General features: G+C 38.2%; 1 pseudogene; it reads right to left on the reverse strand.

The window, feature by feature from the left end:
* The window catches only part of LOC133754947 (inducible T-cell costimulator-like), a 50883-nt pseudogene extending 25525 nt beyond the window's left edge, over window positions 1–25358 (reverse strand).
* Between the last annotated feature and the right edge of the window lie 1901 nt (window positions 25359–27259).

A 27259-nucleotide genomic window follows, 5' to 3' on the forward strand; every position in this document is an offset into this window, starting at 1 on the left:
TGTCATTTGGTCTATTGAGTTCTTCATTTCATTGTGGTTTTTTGTCACTATCACAGTTTCTTGTTCTACTAGTTGTTTCATTTCATTTTGATTCCTCCTTAATATTTCATTTTCATGAGAGAGATTTTCTATCTTGTCCATTAAGGATTTCTGTAGTTCAAGAATTTGTTTTTGAGAACTTCTTAATATTCTTATCAATTTTTTGAGATCTGCTTCTTGCATTCCTCTGTCTCTTCATCTTCATTGAAGGACCCTTATGGGGGAGAGGGACAAGAAACTAGGCCTGGGCAGATATCGGGGGCTTCTTAAGAGGTTAGATGTTCCCCAGGGTCCAGCGGGCACGTTCTCTGGGAAGGAAAAGTCTATCCCCTTTAGAGAACCTCTAGGCATGCCCAGAGCAGAGCTGCCACTCCCCCTTCGGAGAGTCTCAGTACTCTCCTCAGCATTCTCCTCAGCTGGTTCCCTCAGCACTCTCCTCAGCATTCTCTTCAGCTGGTTCCCTCAGCACTCTCCTTAGCATTCTCCTCAGCTGGTTCCCTCAGCACTCTCCTCAGCACTCTCCGGTATGCTAATTGTCCCTCCGAACCGGCCAATCCCATATGCTAATTTGTTGACTATATAACCTGTGTGAAACTGCCGCTCAGGGCTCCTCACCGCCTTAGGTGGGGGCCCGTTTGCGCAAACGTACAATAAATACCTCATGCTTTTTGCATCAACTGGTCTGGAGTCTGGATTTTTGGGCGTCCTCTCGAGCAAGTGGGCATCTCTACAACTGAGAGGTCCAACACATAATCTTGAATTGGTGTGTCTTGTTCATTTGGGGACCTCATAGTGTCTTCCTTGCTCTTGTTACCTCGGTTTCTATGCTTGTTGTTTGGCTTGTTGGAGATAATTTATGGTTTTTTTTTTTTTTTGGCTGTGGTGTTTTTTTCTTGTTATACTATGCCTCTAAGTGGACTGTCTGCTTTGATGGATCCTTAGAGGCTGTGATGGGTGTGGCCAGAGAGCTCTGCTTGATTCTTCTGGTTTAAGGCTGTGCAAAAAGCGACTCACCCAGATTGTTCTCTCCCTTGCTCCTTGCTGGATCACTCTCTCTCTCTTTTTTGACTCAGTTGGGAAGTAATTAGGCACCAGTGAGTGGAATTGAGGGTAGTTGAAATCTGGCCTCTGTGAGTATTCGTTTGATCTACCCCTGGGACCATACAAAGAGTTTATGCAGCCCTCAATGTGTTCTCAAGTTTCACCAAAGTTCCAAAGTTACTGAGTTTGTGAACTCGTTGGCGGTGCTTTACATATGTAAAATGGTGCCTGCTCTTTGTTTTGATCGGTGAGTGAAGAGAGAGGCCTCTGCCTTTTCCCCCCAATGTCTCAGGTTTCTGACGTCTTTGTCTTACCTTCCGTTTGTTCCCGCGCTGGTGAGATTCTGTGGCTCGGCTCCCGTGGTTGGGTTTCCACGTGGTGGGCTCCCTGTAGGTCCACTGTGTCACATCCAATAGATCCAGAAGCATTTCCTCTGTAGTTTTTTTCTTGAGTCTTTTCCTGAGGCTACAGTATTTCCACTTTTATGAAACTTTATTTTCTCAAACTACAGCGCACGTCCTCACTATCTGCCATCTTGGCTCCGCCCCCTGTAATTATCTTTTAATGCTGCATCTTTTTGTGACTTAGGAATTAAGGTGATGCTGACTTCATAGAAATAATTTGGGAGGATTCCCTCTTTTTCAATTGCTCTGAATAGTTTGAGGAGAATTGGAGTTAATTCTTCTCTAAATGTTTGGTAGAATTCAGCAGTGAATCCATCTGGTCCTGGGCTTTTCTTTGTTGGGAGGGCCTTTATTACTGTTTCAATTTCTGTCTCAGTTATTGGTCTGTTTAGGTTTTCTATGTCTTCCTGGTTCAAATTAGGTAGGTTGTATGTGTCCAAAAATCTGTCCATTTCTGATAGATTTCCCTGTTTGCTGGCATACAAGTCCTTGTAGTAATTTCTGATGATTCTTTTTATTTCTGTGATGTCTGTTGTTACGTTTCCTTTTTCATCTCTGATTGTATTGATTTGGGTCTTTTCTTTTTTTAGTTGGGCCAGTGGGGTGTCAATTTTGTTTATTTTTTCAAAAAACCAGCTCCTCGTTTGGCTGATTTTTTGTAATTTTTTTTTTGATTCAATCCTGTTGATTTCTTCTCTGGTTTTAATCATTTCTCTTCTACTAGATTTGGGTCTGATTTACTGCAGTTTTTCTAGATCCTTGAGATGAACCGAAAGCTCATCTATTTGGTGCCTTTCCAATTTCTTGATGTAGGCACCTATTAATATAAACTTTCCTCTTAACACTGCTTTTGTTGTATCCCATAGGTTTTGGTATGATGTGCTGTTATCCTCATTTACTTCCAGAAAATTTTTGATTTCTCTTTTAATTTCTTCTCTGACCCATTGTTCATTCAGGAGCATGTTGTTCAATCTCCATGTGTTTGCACGTGCTCTAGGGATTCCCGAGTTGCTAATTTCTAATTTCATTCCTTTATGGTCTGAGAAGCTGCATAGTATGATTCTAATTCTTTTGAATTTGCTGAGACTTGCTTTATGGCCTAGTATGTGGTCAATGCTAGAGCAGGTTCCATGTACTGCTGAGAAGAATGTAAAGTCCTTAGATGTAGGATGAAATGTTCTGTAGATATCTGTTAGGTCCATTTGAGCTATAGTGTCATTGAAATCTACTGTCTCCTTGTTGATCTTCTGTCCTGTTGATCTGTCTATCTCTGAGAGTGGAGTATTGAAGTCCCCCAGTACTATTGTATTGGGGTCTAAGTCTCCCTTTAAGTCCCTTAACAAGTCTTTTAAATAAGCTGGTGCCCTGTAATTAGGTGCATATACATTGATAATCATTATATCTTCCTGTTGAATGGATCTCTTAATCATTATATAGTGCCCCTCTTTGTCTCTCCTACAGTTTTTGTGATAAAACTTATGTTATCTGATATTAAGATGGCTATGCCCGCTCTTTTTTCATTTCTGTTGGCATGGTATATCTTTTTCCAGTTTTTCACTTTCAATCTGTGTGCATCTTTGTTAGAAAGATGTGTTTCTTGTAAGCAGCAAAAAGATGGGTTTTGTTCCTTAACCCAATCAGCCAATCGGTGTCTTTTAACTGGATTGTTCAGGCCTTTAACATTTAATGTGACTATCGATAAGTAGTAACTTTGCCCTACCATTTTTGGGTTTCCTGTGATCTTTTGCTGTGAGGCTTCCTTCCTTTACCTTCTTTCATATTGGTTACCGTGTTTCTGTGTTTCTGTGTGTAACACATCTTTAAGCATCTTTTGCAGGGCTGGATGAGTGGCGATGAATTCTTTCAATTTCTGTTTGCTGTGTAAGGTCTTTCACTTTCATTCACAAATGAGAGCTTTGCAGGATATAATATTCTGGGCTGGCAGTTTTTCTCTCTTAGTACCTGGGCTATATCTTGCCATTCCCTCCTCGCTTGTAGGGTTTCTGAAGAGAAGTCAGCTGTGAGTCTAATTGGGTATCCTATGAAAGTGGTCTGATGTTTCTCTCTTGCACATTTTAGGATCTTTTCTTTGTGTTTCACTGTGGTGAGTTTAATTACAATGTGTCTTGGTGAGGATCGAGTAAAGCATTTTTAAAACTTTAATCTTTCCTGTTGAGCTGCAATAAATATTAATGATCACAATTTTCAAGTGTTTGTAGGGCTAATTTCTCTATTTCAGATAAAGATTCTTTGAAATACATAGTTTCATTAAAGACACTGATGTAAAAATTTAGGTATAATGTGTAGGAGGAACTGAAACCGTCATTTTCATTCCCCAGTAAATAAAGTGATCGTTTACCTGGACTCACAAGCTATGAAGTCATTGAAAGGTACTGCTAAAACCCTGGCATCTAGCTGGTGCCACGGCTCACTAGGCTAATCCTCCGCCTTGCGGCGCCGGCAGTCCTGGTTCTAGTCCCGGTCGAGGCACCGATCCTGTCCTGGTTGCCCCTCTTCCAGGCCAGCTTTCTGTTGTGGCCAGGGTGTGCAGTGGAGGATGGCCCAAGTCCTTGGGCCCTGCACCCCATGGGAGACCAGGATAAGCGCCTGGCTCCTGCCATCGGATCAGCGCGGTGCGCTGGCCGCAGCATGCCTACCGTGGCAGTCATTGGAGGGTGAACCAACGGCAAAAGGAAGACCTTTCTCTCTGTCTCTCTCTCAATATCCACTCTGTCTGTCAAAAAAAAAAAACCCTGGCATCAAAAAATTTTACCACACTCTTGTGCTAGATCTTCACAGTTGTGACATTGTTTAAATTCCATAATCCATCCCCAAGAGGAGCCCACCCAAAGCAAAATTACAATTAATCCATCCATTATAAGATGATCCACCCATAGACTATATCTTATCCTGATACAGACATCACACAATTTTTGGAAGGGCTTGTTCTACCAACAAGAATTCCTCCCTACAGTAGATATTGTTTACCATGTGCACGTTGATTCTGTTTTCAATGCTACATCCATTGGAGAGGCTTCCTACAAAACATAAGTGGAGCCATTCTCTCCAATTCTGCAGAAGCACTATGCTGGGGTCAACCCAGGGTATGAGTTCACTTGGGGGGAGCCTGAACAGCTGCTGATGACTCAGCATAATGGTCCAATTCATGCTTGATGAGAACATGACCATAGCCTATCTTTTTTTTTCTGGGAAACAGCAGAGTGTACATTGCTCTGCCCACAGCTCCTACAAGCTCTGATTGAAAGTCTACAGGTTTCCCTTGCTGCTGAGCTGTAAGTGCTGAGGAACTTGGAGATGACAGACACACAGTGGCAGTGATCTCACCTATCATGTGGAAGATCTAGGTGTAGATGAGCTGCATGGAGGTGAAAAAGAGAGGTATGCAGCCCAGAAGTAGAATGGATGTGTGGTGGAGGCCTGGGTGTAGATTGTTAAATGCAGCACTCAGATGTAGAAAAGAAGCCTTGGAGTGCCTAGGGGATAGAATGGGTACATTGGGGTGCTTGGGTGTGGAAAAGATGTGTGGGGACACCCCAGTGTTGATAGAATACATAGGGTCATCTGGGTGTAGAAGGGTTATTAGAGTTGATCAGGGTGTAGAAGGGATGTGTCAGGGTTCCTGGGTCTAGAAGGGATGCATAGGGGAGGCCTGGATATAGAAAGAATGTGTACATGTGCACGGGTGTAGACAGTAAGTGTGGGGGCACCCAGGATTGCTCAGGTGTAGAAGGAAATCAAGGGGGAGGCCCTAAATGGCTGGGCTCCATGGAGCAGTGGTTCTAATTCCCTCACACATCAGAGAGTTGAGAAGAAGAAGAAGAGTTGTAGTGTGGGATGAGGGCCTTTCACTCTTTCTTTAGAATAAAAATTTTGATGGAGCTGGCACCTGTGGTAGGGTAAGAGTGCATGAAGTACCAGTATCTCATATGGGTTACAAATTTCAGCTGCCCCTCTTCTGGTCTAGCTCTCTGTGCTGTGGGTACTGTTTTCTGTCCTGGTGCCCCACTTTCAATCCTAACACACCTGGGAAAGCAGTGGAAGATGGCCCAAGCTTGGGTCCCTGAACCCACATAGGAGATATGAAGGCAACTGCTGGCTCCTCGCTTTAATCAGCCCAGCTGAGGAGTGAATCAGTGAATGGAAGACCACTCTCTCTGTCTCTCCTCTCTATCTATAATTCTATCTCTAAAATAAATCTTTAAAAGCTTTAAAAAAAGCTATTTTTGGAGCTGGGACTATGGCACAGCAGATTAACGCCCTGGCCTGAAGCACTGGCATCCCATATGGGCACTGGTTTGAAACCTGGCTGCTCCACTTCCAATCCAGCTCTCTGCTATTGCCTGGGAAAGCAATAGAATATGGCCCAAGTACTTGGGCCCCTGCACCCACATGGTAGACCTAGAAGAAGCTCCTGGCTTCTGGCTCCTGGCTTCGGATTGGCACAGCTCTGGCCATTGCAGCTAATTGGGGAGTGAACCATCGGATGGAAGACCTCTCTCTCCCTCTCTATGCTTCTCCTCTCTCTGTGTAACTCCGACTTTCAAAAAAATAAATCTTTAAAAAAATTTTATTTTAAAGACAGGAGTGGTGGAGAGAGGAAGAGACAAGCAAAAGTAGTCTAGTGACATCACTGCAACACCACCTTCACACTAGCTGCCACTGCATTCTGCTCTGTAGCCTCTAAATCCATGCACGGGGATTGGAAGTGGAATTCAGTGAAGCACCAAAAACTAATGGTTAAGGATCAGTGCACAACCCAGAGGATACTGTGTGTGCTTGGCAGTCAATGGCATAGTGTGGACAAAGTGTGGGCTCCTCCCTGGTGTGGCCTTGGTGCATTTATGATAGTGGTACTGCCTCATGGCTCCCAAGTGATAATGTGTTCTCCTGTTTAGTTCATTCAGTATTGACAACAACTGTGAGATAATCTGGTGTAAAATGAGCACAGCTCCATTCCCAGAGCTGGGTGTGTCTTGGGCATGGGAGTAGAGGGAACTTTTCTTCAGGGTGTTCCTGGGGTCTGTCAGTTAAGTGAGGATCTGGGGAACCAGTGTCTTTCAATGGAGAAATGGGTGCCCATGGGGGAAGAGATATCCCTGCCCTGGAGTAAGCCCTGGCCTGGGGATGTGTGGTGTGGGTCAGTCCTCTCCCTACATGCTGGCAGTTGCCTCTCCTGTGGCTCTGTAGAAAGGGGAAAAGGGTGAGAGACTTCTCTGTGAGTTCTGCTTAGAAACTATGGGCTACAAACTGTGTTTCCCTCCCCTCTGCCTCAGTTTGCCTTTCCTAAAATTGGAAATGCTCTCTGCCTTTTGATTTTGAGTGCAGAACATGCTGGCCCATGCCTTGTTCCTTCTAGGGTGTTAGTCATTGTTGATGCTTCAGTTTAGCTGTCCCAATTCCTCTATTGCCCAATGTTTGTGTAGGCCCAGTGATGGAGCTTGTTTGATTTCAAAGGATGAGTCCTAGATGTGTGGGGCTTAAATTTTCTTCCCCACAAGTCCCTATACTTGGCTGACTCCCTGGCCCTTCCAAAATATTTTAATTACACAAGAGTCAACATTTTCCAGAAATACTGAGACAAGTGGTTTGCCTAAACCTTTCAGAGCTGCTTCTCCTTCAATCAGCTGCATTCACCCCAACCACACAGATTCCTGTCATTCTACCTCCTTCATATGGTTGTGTTGTCTACTTCTTGGGGATAGAAGCCCATGAGGTGATACTGAGTCCTGGACTTAAGTACTTTCTTATATTTTTTAAAATGCCTGGCTTTTCTTCCCTACTTCTGTGACCATTCAGCTGGTCTGTTTGGAAAAATAAGCCTATGGAGGTTGCCTCTTCCAGCAGCGGGACCTTGTCTGTGACACATCCACTGGTTCCCAAGGACCTGTGGTCCTGGGCTGACTTGGAAACAGAGCCCCAGGTGGAACAGCTTATCTGCTGGGCCCTCTTTCTTTTGTTTCTGGCACTTAGGGACTACTAGTTTGAGTGCTGTGGATGCCAGAGACAAGCAGCCTCACCCCCTACCTCTGATCTCCCCCTTTCCTTATGCACTGGCCCACTATTAGTGTTGATGATCTGCTAACATCTCTGAAAGTACCACTTTCTTTTTCTGTAGGGTCTCCAGCCTGTCTCACTGGCTCTGCCTGTTCCTCCTCATTAAGGACTTTTGTGAAGAAGAGAGGGTAAGGGTAGAGATAAGGCCTGTAGGGCTGATGAGCTCATGAACAAAGGAAGTGTCTAGATCCCCCCAATGCAATATCTATGCCGTCAGACCCATTCAGTGGTATCCAAGTACCCACTGTGGGCTCAGGATGCTTTGGGGAAATAATTTTGGATGCCAAAGAGACATGGGCTCTCTGCATACACCTCCGATGATGGATTATGTATCCTCTTGGAAACCCTTCCTTCAGACCCTCTCTTGTGACCCTGTGCACTATAGATCTGCCTTTGGAGACACATAAGATGGCTTCCTAGAGCAGTAATCGAGTAGCTTCAAGTTGAAAACATAGTTCTTGTATTCTTCTCCAGACTGAACAACTGCATCTGCTCCTTGTAAATTCATGTGGGTCCTCTGTGACCCCTCGGAGGACCCTGGAATGGGGACAGCTACACAGGAAAAGTCCTGTCTCTGCTCAGGGTCAGGCCATCTGCAGCCAAAGAGCTCTCACAAGGTCACTTCCTCTGCATTGTGCAGCAGATGAGAACACATGCTCAGGCCACATCAAATCAGCCTGTGGCACTTTGTGGATTTAAGTATGACCCTGTAGTCCTCCTGGGCCTCAGTTTTGATCTCTCTGTAAGGTGGAACTGTTCATTCCTACTGTCCATCTTTTTCAGTCAGCAACCCCTGAATCACTCCTCTGTTTTCCATCCTTTATCAGCCTCCAGAGACCATAAGTAGGAATTTTCTTGAAAGTAGATTCCATGATCTTCTTCTCCTCAGCCCAAGGTGGCCAAGATGAGTGGTCTCCCAGAGGGTACACAAGGCTGCCATTTGAGATGAAGAATTTTTTTTATTTTACAAAAGAAATAACTTATATTTTAATATATGCAGATGGATTAGTAAATAGCAGATGTACATATCAACATTCATGCATTAGGGCTCACAAAGTTTGCTATTCAGGACCGTGATCTGGAAAGCCTGAAAAGCTCTGGCCAGTCTAAGGCCCACAAGCCAAATTCAGCCTCTTTGCATCCATTCCAAAACATTCCTGGCCTAACTCTTGAAATATGTCTTATATTTCATCAAAGCTCTCTGCTCACCAATGCACCCAGAATGACATCCTGGACTATCCTGGTGTTAGCTGCCACAAAGTCTCGTCTCCAGACTTCCTCCAGAGTCACCCTCATCTGAAGGCTTTTGGTAGAGGTTACATTGCCCTTCTTTCATATATCCCCTAAAAATATATACTGGTATGATTCTATAAGTTATATAAAAGTCAGTAGAGTATAACACAATATGTAAAACATTTATATGAGGAACATTATAAACCTTTATAGAAAAGTACCAAAGAAGAATTAAGTAGTTGGAGTTGCATTCCATGGTAATGGGCAAGAAGACCCAGTAACATTAAGATTATCAGTCCTTCCTCACTAGACATTTAGATTGAACACAATCCCAATCAAAAGAATTTCAACTTATTTTGTGAGTTGAACTAAAATCTGACTCTAAATTCAATGTGGAAAATCAAAAGTCCCGGAATAGCCATCAGAGCAGTGAAAGAGCAGAACACACTAGGAGGATCAGCAATTACAACTTCAGTAAATGCTAGAAAGTTAACCAAGAAAGTGCAATATTGGTGAAATAATAAGTAGGCAGATAAATGCACAAGAGAATCAGAAATAGTCTGAGTATGGATAGCAGATCATTGACAAAGAATATAGACATATAATGGAGCAGAGATAGCCTTTCAACAAATAGTGCTACAAAAATTAGACATCTAACATGATGTGATGCAAATTACATATTTCATAAAAATTAACTTAAATAGACAGAATTATTAACCTACCAGAGAATAGTATAAGAGAATACATGCTGCTGAGCTTTTGATACACCACTGAAGGCATGATCTGAAATAAATGATTGTTAACTGGACTTCATTTAAAATGAAAAATGTAGAGGAAAAAGGAAGGATGTCTAAAACTTGGAGACAATATTCACTAAATATATATGTGATAAAAGAATACATGTATTATCCAAAATGTACAAGAAAATTTTAAATAAGGAAATAAAACAGTAGGCTTAAAATAGTCACCCCCACAAATGAAAGAGTATATATATATATATATATATATATAGAGAGAGAGAGAGAGAGAGAGAGAGTGCTTCAGGCTTCAGATCAGCAGGGTTATCCTGGAACATTTCAGCTGAGTACTGATCAGAACAGGCGCAGAAGGAAACAAGCTGATGACTGGGACAAAACCATCCAAGGAATCACAGGGAACAGGTAACATACCAGAGTTTGCATATGGACATAGAGCCTGTTCTCTCCAACCAGGGTAGAATCCTTCAATTTGTGGCATAGAAAATTTTTTAATTTAATTTTAATTTAATTTAAGAAATAATTGCCTTATAAAGGTTAAAAAAATTCATAATGTTATGGTGACCTGGAACCACCTAAGGCAGAATAAAACTAACTCTTGAAATGAAACAACTCAGTTTAAGTGACTTCAGTGATTTCCAAAACAAATCTGAAGAATATAAAAATATCTACCTTAAATATTTGAATAGCAGTACACACAAAAATGATCATAGCTACAGACTTTACACAATGTAATTCAAAGTTAATCATATCCTTAAATAAAAAAATACAAAACAGTAAAACATCTACATAGAAAGAAATAGATGAGCTTGGGTGTGATAATTAAATTACAGTGTAATACTAATAGTACAATATTTAAACAAAAAAGAAGTGTGAAAGTTACATATTTTATGCTTTTCAATGACACTGTTGATGTGAAGATATGTTACAACTAAAAAAAGATATGTCATTATTGAGATAAAAGACAGTTAACTAAAATATAATCATTAAAACAAAACTATAAAAAGCATCCCAATTGAAAAGGAATAAATATCCAATAAGGCATACTATATTACATCTATAAATGATTATAAACACCTGGAAAAATACTAACCATCATAGCTTATCAGAAAATTGTAAAAGAAAAACACACTGATGTCACTGCATACAGATTACATATATGAAAAATTTAATCATTGACAAACAGTTGGCAAGAAATAAGACTCATATTCACTGCTGGTGGAAATGCAATACAGCGAAGCAACTGAAGACTTCAGTTAGACAATTTCTACTACTTTAAGTTGTCTTTTATTTAGAATATTCATTTGAAATGCAAGGAGACACTGCCACAAAGAGAGATGGTGAGATTCTCTGACTGCTAGTTCAAATCCAATGCCCAAACATCTAAGGCTGGGCTAGACCAAAATCAGGGGCAGGAAACTCAATCAAGAACTCTCATATTGGTGGCAAGGACCCAACTCCATGAACCATTACCTGCTGCCTACCAGTGGACTAAAATGAAAGATGAATCAAAAGTGGAGCCAGGGCTTTAACACCAGAACTTGGATGAGTATGAGAGGATCCAAAGTAATGTCTCCACCAATGTGCCAAATGCCTACCTGCAGGTTAGCAGTTTCCTAGATAGATTTTAGAGTCTTTAATGAGGATCAAGGAATTATGTAGCTAGGGATTTACTCAGATGTTTGAAAACTGGCATGCAACCTCTCATTACCACTTTATTTCTACCAAGAATAGGAAGTCATCAATATGCTTCCATAGGTGCATATAAAACAATCTCTGTGATACCCATACAACATAAGTCTGCTCAAGAATAAAGGGAATGGCTATCATGTCACATAAATTCTGATGGAACTATTAATGTATACCTCCAGTTGAAAAGCTGAAACTAAAAAGATGGGAAAGATATAAGAAAATATAGTTTCTATGAGTTATGGGAGAACGATGTATATAGGTTAATCACAGTGGATTGTTAGAGAATTGATTTTATACTATAGGATAATATGATGTGGATACATTGCCACATGTGCTTTTCCAAATATATAGGACTTTGAAGTCTATAAATTAAAGAAAAATAATGTAGAACATTAGGCAATTCAGAAACTGTATGCAGAATGTGATGGAGGGATCTAAACTATGTTCTAAATTCTAAAACCTCACTTAAGGAGACATTAGTGGAGCTAACTTGGGTGATTAGGAAAGTGAGCAGAGTGGCCCATGTTGTGGCATAGAAGGTAAACAACCACCTGTAATACTAGCATCCCATCTTGGCAGTTTCTTGTTCCAGTTGATTCACTTCTGATCTACCTCCCTGTTGATGGACTGGGAAAAGCAGTGGAATTTGAAATAAGTGTTTATTACATTCCATCTATGTGGGAGACTGGGATGAATTTCCTCACTCCTGGAGTCAGCATGGCCCAGTCCTGGCCATTGAAATAATCTGGGCAGTGAACTAGCAGATGAAAGAAATCTCTCTGTGTGTCTATCTCTCTGTTTCTCTTGCTCTCTCTCTCCCTCTCTCTCTCTCTCTCTCTCTCATTTTCAAATAAATACATCATTGCAAAAAAAAACCCACATAAATGGATTGGAGTCTCTCATTCTCAAACAACAGCACTGTACTTTAGGTAAGGAAGAATTTACCAACACAGGAGCAGCTTCAGAATTTTGAGATAGTTAACAATATGTTCCAAGGTGGAATAACTAAATGTAATGAGAATTGTCACTATTGGAGTGGGATTCTATAACTAAGCAAGGGAACCCCCAGGAAAATACATGGGTTGAAGGATCAGTGTTGAAGACATCATTATTAACTCATACACAGTTGAATATAGATACATAATGCTACATTGAGACATGTTTGTAGAGCCATGAAATTATTAGGTTATGAACTACACATTTATTTAAAACCTTGTGGTCAGACAAAGGGCCTAAATATGTAGCCGGAGCCACTGCAGGAAGAAGTCTGCCCAGCTGAATCATCTTTCCAGTGAGCTGACTCACCCATTTGGACTGAGAGTTATCTAATATTTTAGCAACAAATCCAGTTAGACACAAAGTGCTCATGAATGGCGAAGACATTAATATCACTCAGAAAATTTGCTAAGGGTAGAGAATATCAGCAAAAGAGACAAATATTTTTATGTATAAAAATGCAGGCAGCAATACTAATGATGGGTTTACAATATTTTTATACATGTATCACAATTTTATATAGAAGTATACACAAAGCAATTATGCAGAAAGAACCAAGACAAACTTCTAGAGGGAAAAGCTGTAATGTTTGAAATGAGTAATTTCTCCAGTGGAAATTGTACAGATTAGACATTTCAGAAGAAAAGGTGAGTGAACATGAAAACACAGCAATATAAATCATCAAAACAAAATTTGAAGAGAAGGCTAAAAAGGATGGAGAGAGCATCATCCCAATTATATGTTTAAATAGGATCTCTGAAATGGTCAGGTAGATGTTTTGAGAAATTATATACAAATTTTTAAAATTTGCAAAAAATTATAAATCCATAGTTCCAGACTGCTCATTGTACTCCAAGAACAGGATGGAAAAACAAACAAAACACTGCCAAGGCAGATCAATTAAATTGCATAAGCTCAGAAATAAATTTAAAATCTGAAAAGCACTGGAGAAGAAAAAGGTACCTATTCACAGTGGATCAATAAGAAAGATAACAGGTGTATTACTGGTATGGATGTCAATTGTATGACCCTGGGAAGGAAACAGTTTTCAAATACTGAATGGTCTTTTCTCATCAATGAAGCAGTCAAGTAATTCCACAGATGCAGGGGTGCAAATATTTCTGAAGACCATGTCAGGCAAGACAACCCCCCACCCCCGAGAGTGAGCCCAGTGACACCACTGAGAATGTCAAAGCCAAAATCCAAGACAAAGAGGACATCTCACCTGACCAATGCACCTCACAATTGCAGGCAAATAGCTTGAGGATTTCCACATTGTCAGACTACAACATCCAGAAAGATTCCCTCCTGCAAGGTGGCATCACTGAGCTCTCCCTATGCCAGCTTGTCCAAGTGTTACACTCATCCACATCCCAATGCTCTCAATTGTGCCAAGGAGAAATGCAGCCATACTCAACCTATGCCACAGGATGAAGGTCATTTATGGCTCTGCCCCCACAGGTCAACCTGCTGATGAAGTCCTATGGCCCCAAGACCTCAATACAGTTCCCATTTTTAATGAAAGGCTGTACTTGATGAATGCTATGTACACATAGAATTTTTTCATGGGCAAAATCTTCCAAAATAAAAAAAAGTTAATGCTCATGAATTAGGTATTTTATGTTATTATTATGAGCATAATCTTGAAAATGTGATATAAACAATAACATATATGAGTTTTTGATGGAAAATATTTCACTACATTGAAGAAAGAAAACTGAAGAACGTTTCCCATACCTTGCATCAAGGAATGATCAAGCCACTTTAAAAAATAAAGGAATCATTCTAAAATCTCAAACTACATTTTATAAAATTTCTAAAACCAAAGGTTAATTTACATTCTATAAATTATCTTTAAAAGTAGATATGATGGAATTTGTTGAAAGCATTAAATTCAAATTGAAGTGAATGTAAAAGTAAAAACAATGAATATATAAAAAGTGACATTATACCTACTGGAATAATTCTATGATAAATTGTATCTAGAGATGCATATTGGAAAATTTCTTGATAACTTTGGAGTCATAAAAATCAAGGCAGGCTAAAGAAGAGTGTTAAAGACTAAAATTACTTTAGATCAGAAATTTGAATGGGCTGATGATGTCACAATGAAAATGGAAACCAAGACTGCCACAGATTCACAGTATCACTACTGTTTTCTAAGATGTTGGTGATATACACAGGTTACAGGAATAGACTAAAAAAAAAACAATAATAAAAAGGGATGCACATGTTATTGAATCAGATGCAATGTGATTACTGCAAGAACCAAGAAGTGCTTTTTGAAAGGGACAATGGTGGTATTAAAAGCAGGTATAGGGAACTTTCTGTTAGTAGTTACATTAATATTGGAAAATACAAAAACATCTCAGAAACATAAACAAAACAAAGACCATGCCAGATTTTACAACATAGAAAGAATAAATTCAAATGTCTAGAGTTATACTAGAGAAGCTTTAAAATCAAAGGCAAACTTAGAGTTCCATAAACATCCAGAGTTACCTGAATATAGTGAATGAACACAGTAGACTAACATCTCCATGAAGCTGTGCAAATGGCAGTTTCCAGGAAACCTACCAGATTTTCAGTTGCTGACTTGACAATCAAAATACTAGCCAAGTAATCCACAGTTTCATGGCTCTGGGTTGGCTTCGATTAAGATATTGCATATATGTACTAGTTAAAGATATATCAACAAAGTAAGGATTTAAAAGGACATGCAGTTATGAAAAACTATTGTTATTACTGAGAGAAAAAGTTAATAATTGGAGGGAGAAATAATGAAAAATGTAGATATAGGCAAATTGGCTGAAACAATCACAATTACATCACAAATGAATATAAAATAATAAATTTTTCTAGAGTTTTAGGAACCAAAGATCATGCCACCTATTACAAAGTTAAAGATGCCAAATGGCAGTTGCTGTAGTGCAGTGGATTTATTCATCGTCTGGGATTTCCTCTTTCCATATTGGAGTGCCTTGCTTTAGTCTCCTCTGTTTAGCTCTAATGATCCACCTTACTGCTAATGTACCTTGGAGGTACTAAGTACTTAGTTTTCTGCCATCCATATGAGAGACCTGAGTAAAGTTCTTTTTACTAGCTTTGGGCTGTCTGAATACCAGTAGTTATGGAAATTATGAGGGCAAACAAGTGGATGGATACACCACTCTCTCTGCTTTAATCTGTCCTTTTTACACTCTATTTATAATTTTTATTCATATTTGATGTTCTGACAGATAAAGGAAAATATTTGCTATTTGTCTTTTTGGTACTGGATTATTTCAATAAGTATAAGAGTTTCATATCACATCCATTTTGTTGCAGAAGACAAGATGTCATTCTTTTTTTATGTCTGAGTAATATTCCTCTGTGTGTATACTAAGAGAGTATAAAAAATAATGTGTATGAGTATAACTGATATTTTGAGAATTTATTCTTGTTAATAGCCTTTGTCTCTACTGTTGTTGAACTCTTTTTTTGTCTTACTATGTGTTGAATTCTTTACTTAGGAAGAGGAGGATTAATGTAAATAGTATAATATAAACAAAATACATGACATTGTAAAAATTAAAATAAAGAATAAGAAATTAAGGAGAATGGAGGGTGAGAATGTGGGCAGCAGGGAGGGGTAGGCTGGGAAGTATCACTATTTTCTTAAATAAAGACATTTGCCCACCTTATATAAATAAAAATAATAATAATCTAAAACAAGATCAATAACATATATTTTAAAAACTTAAGTTTCCACTGGAAGCCCACTTTGTCCCCATGTCCCCAACGCACGTCCGGAGTCCCCTCTCTGGCGACAGTCACCAGAGAACAATGTGTCAGCAAGTAGGCATGGAAAGCCAAGATATCATGGAAAAGGAAAAAAAAGAAGAAGACCTAAATGAAAGATCTCTGTTAGTGAGATCCCAGTGGAAAGAACGGGGCCACCAAAGAAGGAGGTACCTTTCTCTGAAGGGAGGAGAGAACTTCCACTTTGACTGTGACCCTATCGGAATAAGATCAAAGTCAGTGAACTCTAAAGGCTTCCATAGCCCTGGCAACTCATGACTAGAGCCTAGGGAGATTACTGATGCCATGAACAGGAGTGTCAAATTGTTAAGTCAGCAACAGGAGTCACTGTGTACTTATATCCCATTGGGATCTGTCCTTAATGTGTTGTCCAATGTGAAGTGATGCTATAACTAGTACTGAAACAGTATTTTTACACTTTGTGTTTCCGCGTGGGTACAAACTGATGAGATCTTTACTAATTATATACTGAATCAATCTTCTGTATATAAAGATAATTGGAAATGAAAAAAAAACCTGGTGTTAAATTGGAAATGGCATAGAAAATTAATTAATTAAAAAAATATTATGTAGAATGTCTGTCTTTAATGTGCTGTACACTCTTATTTAATGCTATAACCAGTACTCCAACAGTATTTTTTCACTTTGTGTTTCTATATGGGGGCAAACTGTTGAAATCTTTACCTAATATATACTAAACTGATCTTCTGTATATAAAGAGAATTGAAAATGAATCTTGATGTGAATGGAAGGGGAGAGGGAGCGGGAAAAGGGAGGGTTGCGGGTGGGAGGGAAGTTATGGGAGGGGAGAAGCCATTGTAACCCATAAGCTGTACTTTGGAAATTTATATTCATTAAATAAAAGTTTAATAAATGAAAAAAACAATAAAAATGCATAAAAAACCTTAAGTTTCCATTATCTGTGACTATGTACACAGTTTCAAAATTAAAAGGTAAACAAAGTCTCAAAAAATCATCAACAATATCTGCAAAATGTGTTGTCTGGACAGGGTGATTGACCTGGCCTTGCCTAGGTTTTATCTGAACAATTGCATTCATAGAAGTTGCAAAGATAGGGTTACATAATTTCAGGGAGGTTATGACATATATAAGGAAAAAGCCAACATATATGCTTGGCAGCCTCTGAGTACCAGGATTAGCTTAAACTAGATATTATGATACACAAAAGTGGTTACAATTTCCAAGGCAAAAACAAATGGTAAGTGAATGCAAATGCTATTCTATACATCCTGTGATTACTGTGAAAAAAATAAGTGGTTTATTAAAACCAACAGTCGAGTAATAAGCCAGTTTCAGAGAAAGAGATGAAAAATATCCAATAATAATTATATTAAAAGGGGAAAACAAACAAAAACTTTTCTAGGAAATGTAAATCAATGATATGTTAAGAAATCATGGATGTTTTATGAAATAAAAAAAGTTGATAATTACTGGGGAGAAATTAATCATTTGGAAGAATCATAATTGTAAAAAAGGATATATAACAGGGGCTGGCGCTGTGGCTCAATAGGGTAATCCTCCGCCTTGCGGTGCCTGCAAAGCGGGTTCTAGTCCGGTCAGTGCACTGGATTCTGTCCCGGTTGCCCCTCTTCCAGGCCAGCTCTCTGCTGTGGCCCAGGAGTGCAGTGGAGGATGGCCCAAGTGCTTGGGCCCTGCACCCACATGGGAGACCAGGATAAGCACCTGGCTCCTGGCTTCAGATCAGTGTGGTGCACCGGCCACAGCAGCCATTGGAGGGTGAACTAACGGTAAAGGAAGACCTTTCTCTCTGTCTCTCTCTCACTGTCCACTCTGCCTGTGGAAAATAAAAAAAAATTAAAAAGGATATATAAAAGAAGTTAGTGTGAAATAGGCCAATAAACCTACCCAGAAAAAAAATCAAAATTAAAAAAATAATTGAGGAAAACTAAACCAAAGATCTTATGACTTACTACAATGATATTGAAGAAAAGATGAGTATATCTAGAACTATTCTGTTAAAACTTTCAAAAATCAAAAATAAATGAAGATTCTCAAAAAACTCAGAAAGAAATAAAATTTTATTATGTGGAAGGAATGAACAGATGAGCTTAGATTTCTCTGAAAAATTGTAATATTTTGATGGAATTGATGAACTTATAATTAAAATAATCATCAGGATGGCCATGCATTCACAGTGTTATTACTGGCCTACAATGCAGTATTAAAGAGACATGTTGGTGTTAGCTATAAACTCAGATACAAAAATAAACTATAAGTGTAGGTGTTACATAATAAAGTATGTTGTGATTATTATGAGAACAACTTATTTCCTGTGATAAAATAATTACACATAGATATAAAGAACAATTAGATTATTACAATTATAATAAAACATTAATTTTTCCATGAAATGTAAATAAACATCTGCTAGAATAATAAGATAACCATATTTAGAACTAATCTATTGACAATCTCAAAAATGTCAAAATTAATCTCATAGTTTTATAAACATTTACAATTGCCAAGAAATATGACACCCTAAAGGGTGGTAATGACCACATTTACCTAAAATGCATATGAAAATTGTACATGAATGTTCCTAGAACTTAAACAAAATTGTGTCAATCAACATCTTCATAATGAAAAATGAAATAAGATGGCCTGAGATTCACATACTCAGATTTGCTTAAAAACGATATTAACAATTTATGGAGGTGACAGTTAAAAACTCAAACCAAAATATTAAATAAGGAAGTAGATGTTATGAAACACTGGGTAATTTTGCAGAATTAACAGAACAATAAGTAGATGTAAGGAACTGGCTGAGAACTACTTAACTACAATTACCTTATAAAGGAAAATGAAGGAAAAAGTTTCTATGAAATGTAAGTCAAAGATCAAACCAGTTAGCATCATAATATTAAAGAAGCCAGTGTCTGGATGTATTCTATTTAAACTTTCATACATTGATGCTAAATATAGTCTCAGATAAATTCAGATAAGTTAAAATGTATTAATATGGAAAGTCTGAATTATCAGGCAGGCCTAAGTTGCCTCGGTAATACATGTTCATGGTAGTTGTCAGGACACGATAAGGAAATTTGATGGAGTTTGTGATCTCATAGTAAAAACTCAGTCAAATTTGCAGCAGGTTAACAATAGTGCAACTTAGAGTAGGATGTGGTGGTAATCTCAAAGACAAGATGAAAAATAAAAAAATGGAGATTTATGACGTAAAATATATTGTGGTTAAGTGAGAAGTAATGACTAACTCAGTGGAAGAAACAGACTGAAAAATAGACATAAGTATCATGAGTGAAAAATAGACCAATGAAACTAATTTTAAAAAGGGGAAATTAAGAACAATTACAACTACTTTAACCTTCAAAATTAAAGGAATATTTAGAATCCCATATGCATCCATAAAAGGTAAGAAACATATTTCCTGGAAATGGTGAATGATTACATAGGCAATCACATGCCCTAAGGTGCTTCTGTAAAACTATGTACTTGAATATTGCCACCTCAAGTTACCAAATATTGATAACTTCAAGATACAAAAGTCAAACCAGAAAGCATCAGTTTTACAATGTAAATAATGGTTAAAACTGGGTTATTGAAAACTTAAATAGTTAATAGAGATGATAGGTATAAATCAAAGACAAAAAAAGCAAAAGTGTCAAGGTATTAAAAATAAAATTCAAAATACTTTCATTACTGTAAGAAAAATGGATATATTTTAGAAACTATACTAATGTTATAGAAGATAAAAGAAACATTACCAAAAAAGGCCATTAAAATTACATTAAAAGAGGAAATTTTCCTGGAAATGTAAATTGAAGATGATATCAATGAACAGAAATAAAGAAAATATGTCAGCTTTCAAAAGGCAGAGGCAAATTTAGAGCTCCACAAAATTCAGAAATACTAAAAAAAGTTATCTTGAAATGATGCACAATTAGATTTCCTTAAGATGGCGCTGCAAAAATGAATAACTAAATGATTTTGTGATAAACACACACACACACACAACACACTAATACACACATTTGAGGTTGCTGATTATTTCACAATTAAAAAGTTTGACAATGAAGTCCATTTTTAAAAAAGATGAGATTTCTTATCTGAGAGTGTATCATAAGTTAATAATATTCTGTTCCTTAAAGTGCTATTTGTGGGAAAAAGTCATCTTTAGAGGTGGAGAGGACATAATCTTACTGTTACAGCTTAAATTGTGTTCTCCCAAAGTTTCATAATTTGAAGTCCCAACACCAGGACCTCAGAATGTGGCCTTATTTGAAATAAATACTTTGCAGATGTAATCATGACAAAACAAGGCCATCAGGAGAGTATTATGAACCAGAATGACTGGCATCTTTGTAAAAAGTAAAAGTCTGGATGCAGACACACATATAGGGAGAAAGCCATATGAAAATGAAGGCAAGCCCAAGGCTGCCAGGAAGATGCAGATCCAGTTCACCACCCCAGCCTTCAGAGAAACTCACCCTGCTGATACCTCCATCTCAGACGTCAAGGCTCCATAACTCTAAGACATTAAATTCTGTGGGTTTTTTTCTTAAATTTTTCTCTCTCTGCCGTTCTTTTTTATTTTAAGCCACTTAGTGTATGGAATTTTTTTATGAGATCCCTATCAAATATATCAAAATGATAATCAAAGTTTGGACTGAGTATAGTAGCTTTTGGCTAACTTGTGTATTGACTTACCTTTTCCAATTTCTCCCATGAAACTTTAGGCTGCCCTTGAGAAATAAATATTTAGAAACACACTTTGTCATACAGAAGGACTGTTAAAGACACTATTTTCACACAAATAGTAAGCATCTGACAAAATTTTATTTAATACATTATGAAAGTAACAATGAGAGTCAAAAAAAGCAATTCATCATGTATATAAGAAACTGGGTTTTATTATAGGAAAGAAATGTCTAACATAAACAATCAAACACATAGAGACAAAAATCACAATATTCAAGAGAATCAATCATTAAATAACAAGCTTCAGTTTTCACTGGAGCAACCTAATTAGAGCACACTTTAATAAAATAATGTTTAAATGTCAAACAACCATTTTTTCTTATTTAGAATTTGGGATAGTTTTATTCCCTCTACTCATGATACAACTATGAATTATTCTCTCTCTGTGTGTGTGCCTGTGTGTGTGTGTGAGTGTGAGTGTGAGTGTGTGATGAATATCCTAGAAAATCTCTTATAATAAGTTATTTTATTCTCTAAAGAGTTACAAGAGTGGCCAGTGCTGTGGCAGAGCAGGTTAATCTGCCATCTGCAGGGCAGGCATCCCATATGGACACTGATTTGAGTCCTAGCTACTCTACTTCTGATCTGACTCCCTTCTAATACTTCTAGAAAAGCAGCAGATGAACCAAGTTATTGGGCTCCTGCACTCATGTGGGAGACCAAAAAGAAGCTCCTGGCTTCTGCCTGATCCAGTCTTGGCCATTACAGAAATTTGAGGAATAACTCACAGATGGAAAATCAATCTTTCTCCCTGTTGCCCTCTCTCTCTCTCAACTTTGAATTTAAATAATTAATTAAATATGTAAATAAATAACAACAAAAATTTATCTGGCAGCTAGTAAGAGTTTGAGATTCTCTTAACCTTCTTTCTTTAGACGAGAAAGACTTTGACACAGGAATTTTCAACAGACATATTGGAAAAGACTTGCTGGAGAGGAAAGTATATCAGCAAATGAGAAGCTTAGGTATGATTAAGCCACAATACAAGCTTAATTTAAACTCACAAAAAGTTCTGAGGTTGCAATGCCCCTTCAGAAAAAGTTGAGTTTCAAGTAAAAAGAAGATTTTTCATTCTTTAGGCATAGTATCCACTCAGAAGAACAGAATCATGGGTGATATGGAGATGATACCTAGGAGAGAACTCAAAAGAAGACCACCAAGAGCTAACATTTCTGTCAGGTGGCAAAATAAGGACAGTCTAGTGATCCTGATGAAGGCATGTGGACCCCAAGCCACAGCACACCACTTATCAGAGTATTATCACAGCAAACTTATTAAATAAATCATTTTATCATGGGCATTTTACATGTTGTGACAACTAATATTAGAAACTTTTTTTTGTTTGTTTTGACAGAGTGGACAGTGAGAGAGAGAGAGAGAGAGAGAGAAAGGTCTTTATTTGCCGTTGGTTCACCCTCCAGTGGCCACTGTGGCTGGCGTGCTGCAGCGCATCGTGCTGATCCAAAGCCAGGAGCCAGGTGCTTCTCCTGGTCTCCCATGCAGGTGCAGGGCCCAAGGACTTGGGCCATCCTCCACTGCACTCCTGGGCCATAGCAGAGAGCTGGCCTGGAAGAGGGGCAACCAGAACAGAATCCGACATCCTGACCAGGACTAGAACCCGGTGTGCCGGTGCCACAGGTGGAGGATTAGCCTATTGAGCCGCGGCACCAGCCCAATCTTAGAAACTTTAAAGCTTAAGTAATTTAGATAAGTCACAGGGCTAATTGGCTAATCAGTCCCCAATGTTTCCATTATTATTCATGCCTTCTTAAAGCGGAAGGAGAGAAGACAAGAAAGGCCATACACAGAGGATGGAGAAAAATCTACAACATGGTACTGAAATTTCCCATTGGTGTAGATCTATGATATTACAATAACCCTGACAAGGCCAGTTCAATTGCAAATGTGAGGCCTCATGATGCATCTTCCTCTTGTATAACATTCAGAAGGAAGGAATCCACTTAGTGTTACAGGTGGATGTTAGGTAGTAGCTGGAGGGCAGATAGGTACTGTCAACACAGACAATGAACCAGTGGTAGACTCCTGAGTGATCCTTTAGACTTCATGTGTCTCTCTCCCTGGATGCTCACTTCTGAAGTCTTTTACTACAGACAGGGAACAGCAGTACAGCAAGATGGGTTTGGGGGATGAGTGAGATTAGGGAAAAACTGGACTCTGACACTTTTTGCCTAGTTCCTGTGCAATCAGAGGCACATCTTCTGGGGTGCTGGTCCAGCAAGTGATACAACAGTTGCCAAGTGGCTACTCATTATTTTGTGATGACATTTGAAATGGAGGCAAATCGGACTTCCACATGCGAAAAATTGAAATATAATATTATTTTATTACACCAGGCAAGAATTTCAACTTAAAGGGTAGGCTTACATACAAGATCTGAGAATTTAAAACTCCTTAAAAATGGGAGCAAATTCATTGACATTAATCTCAACAATGATTGTTTAGATGTGACACTAAAAGCACAGGTGACAAAAACAAAAGTTAAGACTACAAAAAAGTAACAAAAAAGCATTCTGCATGCTAAAGGTAAAACTGAAAAGATAACCCAAAGAATAGAATAATGGAAAACCTCAGTCTGACTAAGGGAGCAATAGAAGGAACACAGACACCTCAAAAACACATATTGCAATAAAAATGCACAAAGTATTGATAAGTTTTTCCACTGAACATAAACAAGTAGCTAACAGGTAACTGAAAAGAGTCTCAACACTGTTATTCAAGACTACAAAGCTAATTACCACAATGGTTATTACTGCACATATGACTATTATGCAAAAATAAAAAGATAAATTAGACCAGATGTGGAAAAAGGGGAATATATAAATCATTGGTGGGAATAAAGATTGGTATATCCAATACAAAAACACTGCATAGGACTCCCAACAAATTAATTATAGAACATATGAAAAACCTACAACTGCATTTGTTTCCAAAGGAAATCAGTATCTCCAAGAAATACCGGTATCACTGCATTCATTATCTACAAATACAAAATGTGAAAATAACCACATTGTCAACAGATGAATGAAGAAAATGTGACATACTCAGAAACACACACACACACACAGGAATCATATGCAACCTTAAAAAGGAAATTCTACCATTTTGTCAAAACATGGATCCAAAAATAGGAATAGCTCATTAGGCTATTGGGAATAAGGCCTTAAAAGATAATTGCCACACAATCTCAACTGTATGAAATCTAAGAAAATCACAATCACAGAAAAGAACGAACGGTGGTTGTCAGGGGATCAGAGGAAAGGAAATGGGAAAACATTTGCAGTTATGAGATAAATTAATTCAAGATCTTAAACATAGTATTCAAAATATTCAACACAGTATTTAAAAGAATACTCTATTACTTACAACTTGCTAATATCTTATGTATTCTTTAAAAATGTAACAATGTAAGGTTATGGATATGTTACCTTGTCCTGATCATTTCATAATGATTCTTGTATATGTACAAGAGGATTCCAAAAAGTTTATGAAAAAATGGGATTAAAAGATAATTTGAATTTTTCATAACTTTTGAAAATCCCCTCACATATAAAACATCAGGTTTCATATCTTGAATATACGCACATTCTGTCAATTATACTCCAACAATCTTGCAATATTTAAACAAGCAAAAAGAAATAGGCTCCTATATGAAAATATAAATTCAAAATAACAGTAAGCTAGACATATCTTCGGGATTGTAAAGGCTTTCTTGGAGCAAAATTTTTAAAACACTCATAAATTTAAGTAGCCAAAATTTCTATTTTGAAAGTGTTAATACAGACGACAGCCTGTCAAGGGAGCCTGTAAGTGCTGATAATAGCCAAGTGTCAAATTACAGGCCCTCCTGCCTCTCTAAAACCTGGATAAAAACCCAGAGTCAAACAACACTTCTCTTTTTATCTTATCTAATCTGTGTTACTACGTTACTGGAAACGGAAAACAGAGACCCCTCTAGAAACAGCTAAGCAAAGAGGTCAGCATCCTGGACAAGACCCTGCTGCACACGTATTTAGAAAACTGGGGGGAATCAAGTCCTAACAGGGAAGGAAGGAGGAATTGAGGGCCGCATTAGGACAGCTCAAGTCCCGCATGAACCCCACACACAGAACCCACAGCCTCCCTAGTGACAGCTCAGGCCCCACTGCACACCTGGGGAGATGCGGGGCTGCCGCTACACAGCTGCCCAGGGATGGCTCCAGGGATGAGAAGTCTCTGTGAGCAGGGAAGGCCCAGGGTGTCGGGGGTATCCGGCGCCAGTCTTCCCCAACCCAGGGTCAGCGGGGACCAAGAAAAGTGCTGAATCTGCGGCAGTATGGTGCCCACAGATCCCAGAGATGACCTCTGGGAGGCCCGCGTCTTCCTGGCCCTTCAGCAGCTCCAGTGGCTCCTCTTCCCCCCAGACACCCGGGCACACACACTCACCGTGTCGTGGTGGTCAGCTTCCTAGGTGTCCAGCGTCGCTGCCCTCCAGCCCCCCACCGTCAGTGAAGGTGGAAAGCGGCGGATTCTGATTGGTTTGGGAGCCTCGCGGCAGCGGCGCCATCTCCTAGGACCTGGCACACTGGCAGAACTGTAGGACAGACGACTATGGCGTCAAGACTCCTGGATGTCGCCGTCCCTGATTGGACAGTTTGCATGAGCGTCACAAACGACACGTCACAAACGACGCAGCCAATCAGCATCCTCCATAGCTGGGACGCCCTAAACTCAGGTTGTGTGGATGGAAACAGCAGGAGTGGAGGCCTGGGGCAGGTGGGAAACTGCCCCTCCTGGGCCCTGCTCCCTGTGCAGGAGGGCCTCTCACCTCCCTGCTGTGGGAGGGCCTCTCACCTCCCTGCTGCCACTGCTGTGTCGTCCTGTGTCCTGCTGTCCTCCCTGGCGGATTGTTTCTGGAGCTTGCGGTAACCTGCTTCAGGTGAGCTAGAATTTTGTCTTTTGGCTTATGGGCCTCTCTTTTCCCTCATATTTTTCTTCATTTTTCTTTTTGGTCGTTTGTGTTGCTTTTTAAATATTGATTTAAAAATGCGTAAAGATATCACATTTAATTCTTTTTTTCTGTCAATATTTGTTTTCTACTCTGCCTGTTGATCTTTCATATTTTCTATTTGTTTCTTGCTGGTAGTTGGTGATCTATTGGGTTTTATATATTAATCTTTCCAGCAATCTGATAAATTCATACAGCAATTGTATTTGTTTTTAGATTTTATGGACAATCTATATAAATATCCCCAATATATTGACCATATATTGCTTAGAAATTGATCTTTACTTTGTTATTTTTTTTTTCCTTTTTTTCCTCCACTACTTTTCTGATAAGAAGTTGGAGATAGTGGAGGAAGCCTGTTCTAGCTTTACTTACAGGAAAAAAGGTTTCAATGATCTTGTATTAATTGTGTTGTTTGTTATAGGATCCTTTTAAACAATCTCGATCAGAATAAGGAAACCATTGCTTTTACTATACTGCTAGAAGGTTTTTTTAACTAGATGTTGAATTATTAAAATTATTTTCAATATTTAAATAATCATGCAATTTTCTTGAATTTATCAACTATCTGGAAAATTTACATGGCTTGTTTACCAAAATTAACAGCTCTTGAAATTTTTATTACATCTCACTTGTTATTAATTATGTTTTCATATGTGATTTCCTTTATTAACCTAATATTTACTAAGAATATATTTAATTGTTTATGAAAGGGATACTTAATTTGTATTTCAAGTTCTGGTCAACTTGCATCCTCATCAATGTTATGCTGGCTTTCCAAAAGAAATTTTAAAATAATCTGCTTATTTCCACTATGAATATGTGTGGAAAACATAGATGTGTTTCTTTCTTTCTTAAATATTTGGAATATTTTATAATTCTAGATTTGAAATTTTTCTTCTATAAATTTTTTATTGGTTGTTTGCTATTTTTCAAGTTGTGATTCAACTTGTTTGTTTTAAGTAGGAGTTTTCCTATTTTATGTTATATTTGTGTTGTTGGGAATTTGGTTTTCAATATATAATGAATTTTGACTTCTCGTCAAATACACCTAAGACTATCACAAATATCTCCTAGCATTCTGACAAGGATATATTATCTAGAAGAATTATTTTAATTCTTTAAACTTGATATTAGTGTTACTTTTCCATTTGTATTTATAATTACTTTTACTTGTATGTTAATTTTGTTAACATTTAAAAAATATGTCCTGGTTTGTGGTATTTGAAAAGCATCTCATTTATATCTGCTATTATCATTTTGAATACCTTTCTTCTATATACTTTCAGGTTTCCTTTTTCTTTTTAATTCTTGATCAGGAAGCTATAATGATTGATTTTTAGTGTTTTATTCTAACATATTCATAGAAGCTATAAGTTTACTCTAAGTGTTTATTTATCTGAAGCCTATTTATTCCCTCATAAATTTCCAATTCCTATACATGCAGAGCCTGGCCACTT

The sequence above is a fragment of the Lepus europaeus genome, unplaced genomic scaffold (assembly GCF_033115175.1).
Source record: "Lepus europaeus isolate LE1 unplaced genomic scaffold, mLepTim1.pri SCAFFOLD_34, whole genome shotgun sequence".
Lineage (NCBI taxonomy): Eukaryota > Metazoa > Chordata > Mammalia > Lagomorpha > Leporidae > Lepus > Lepus europaeus.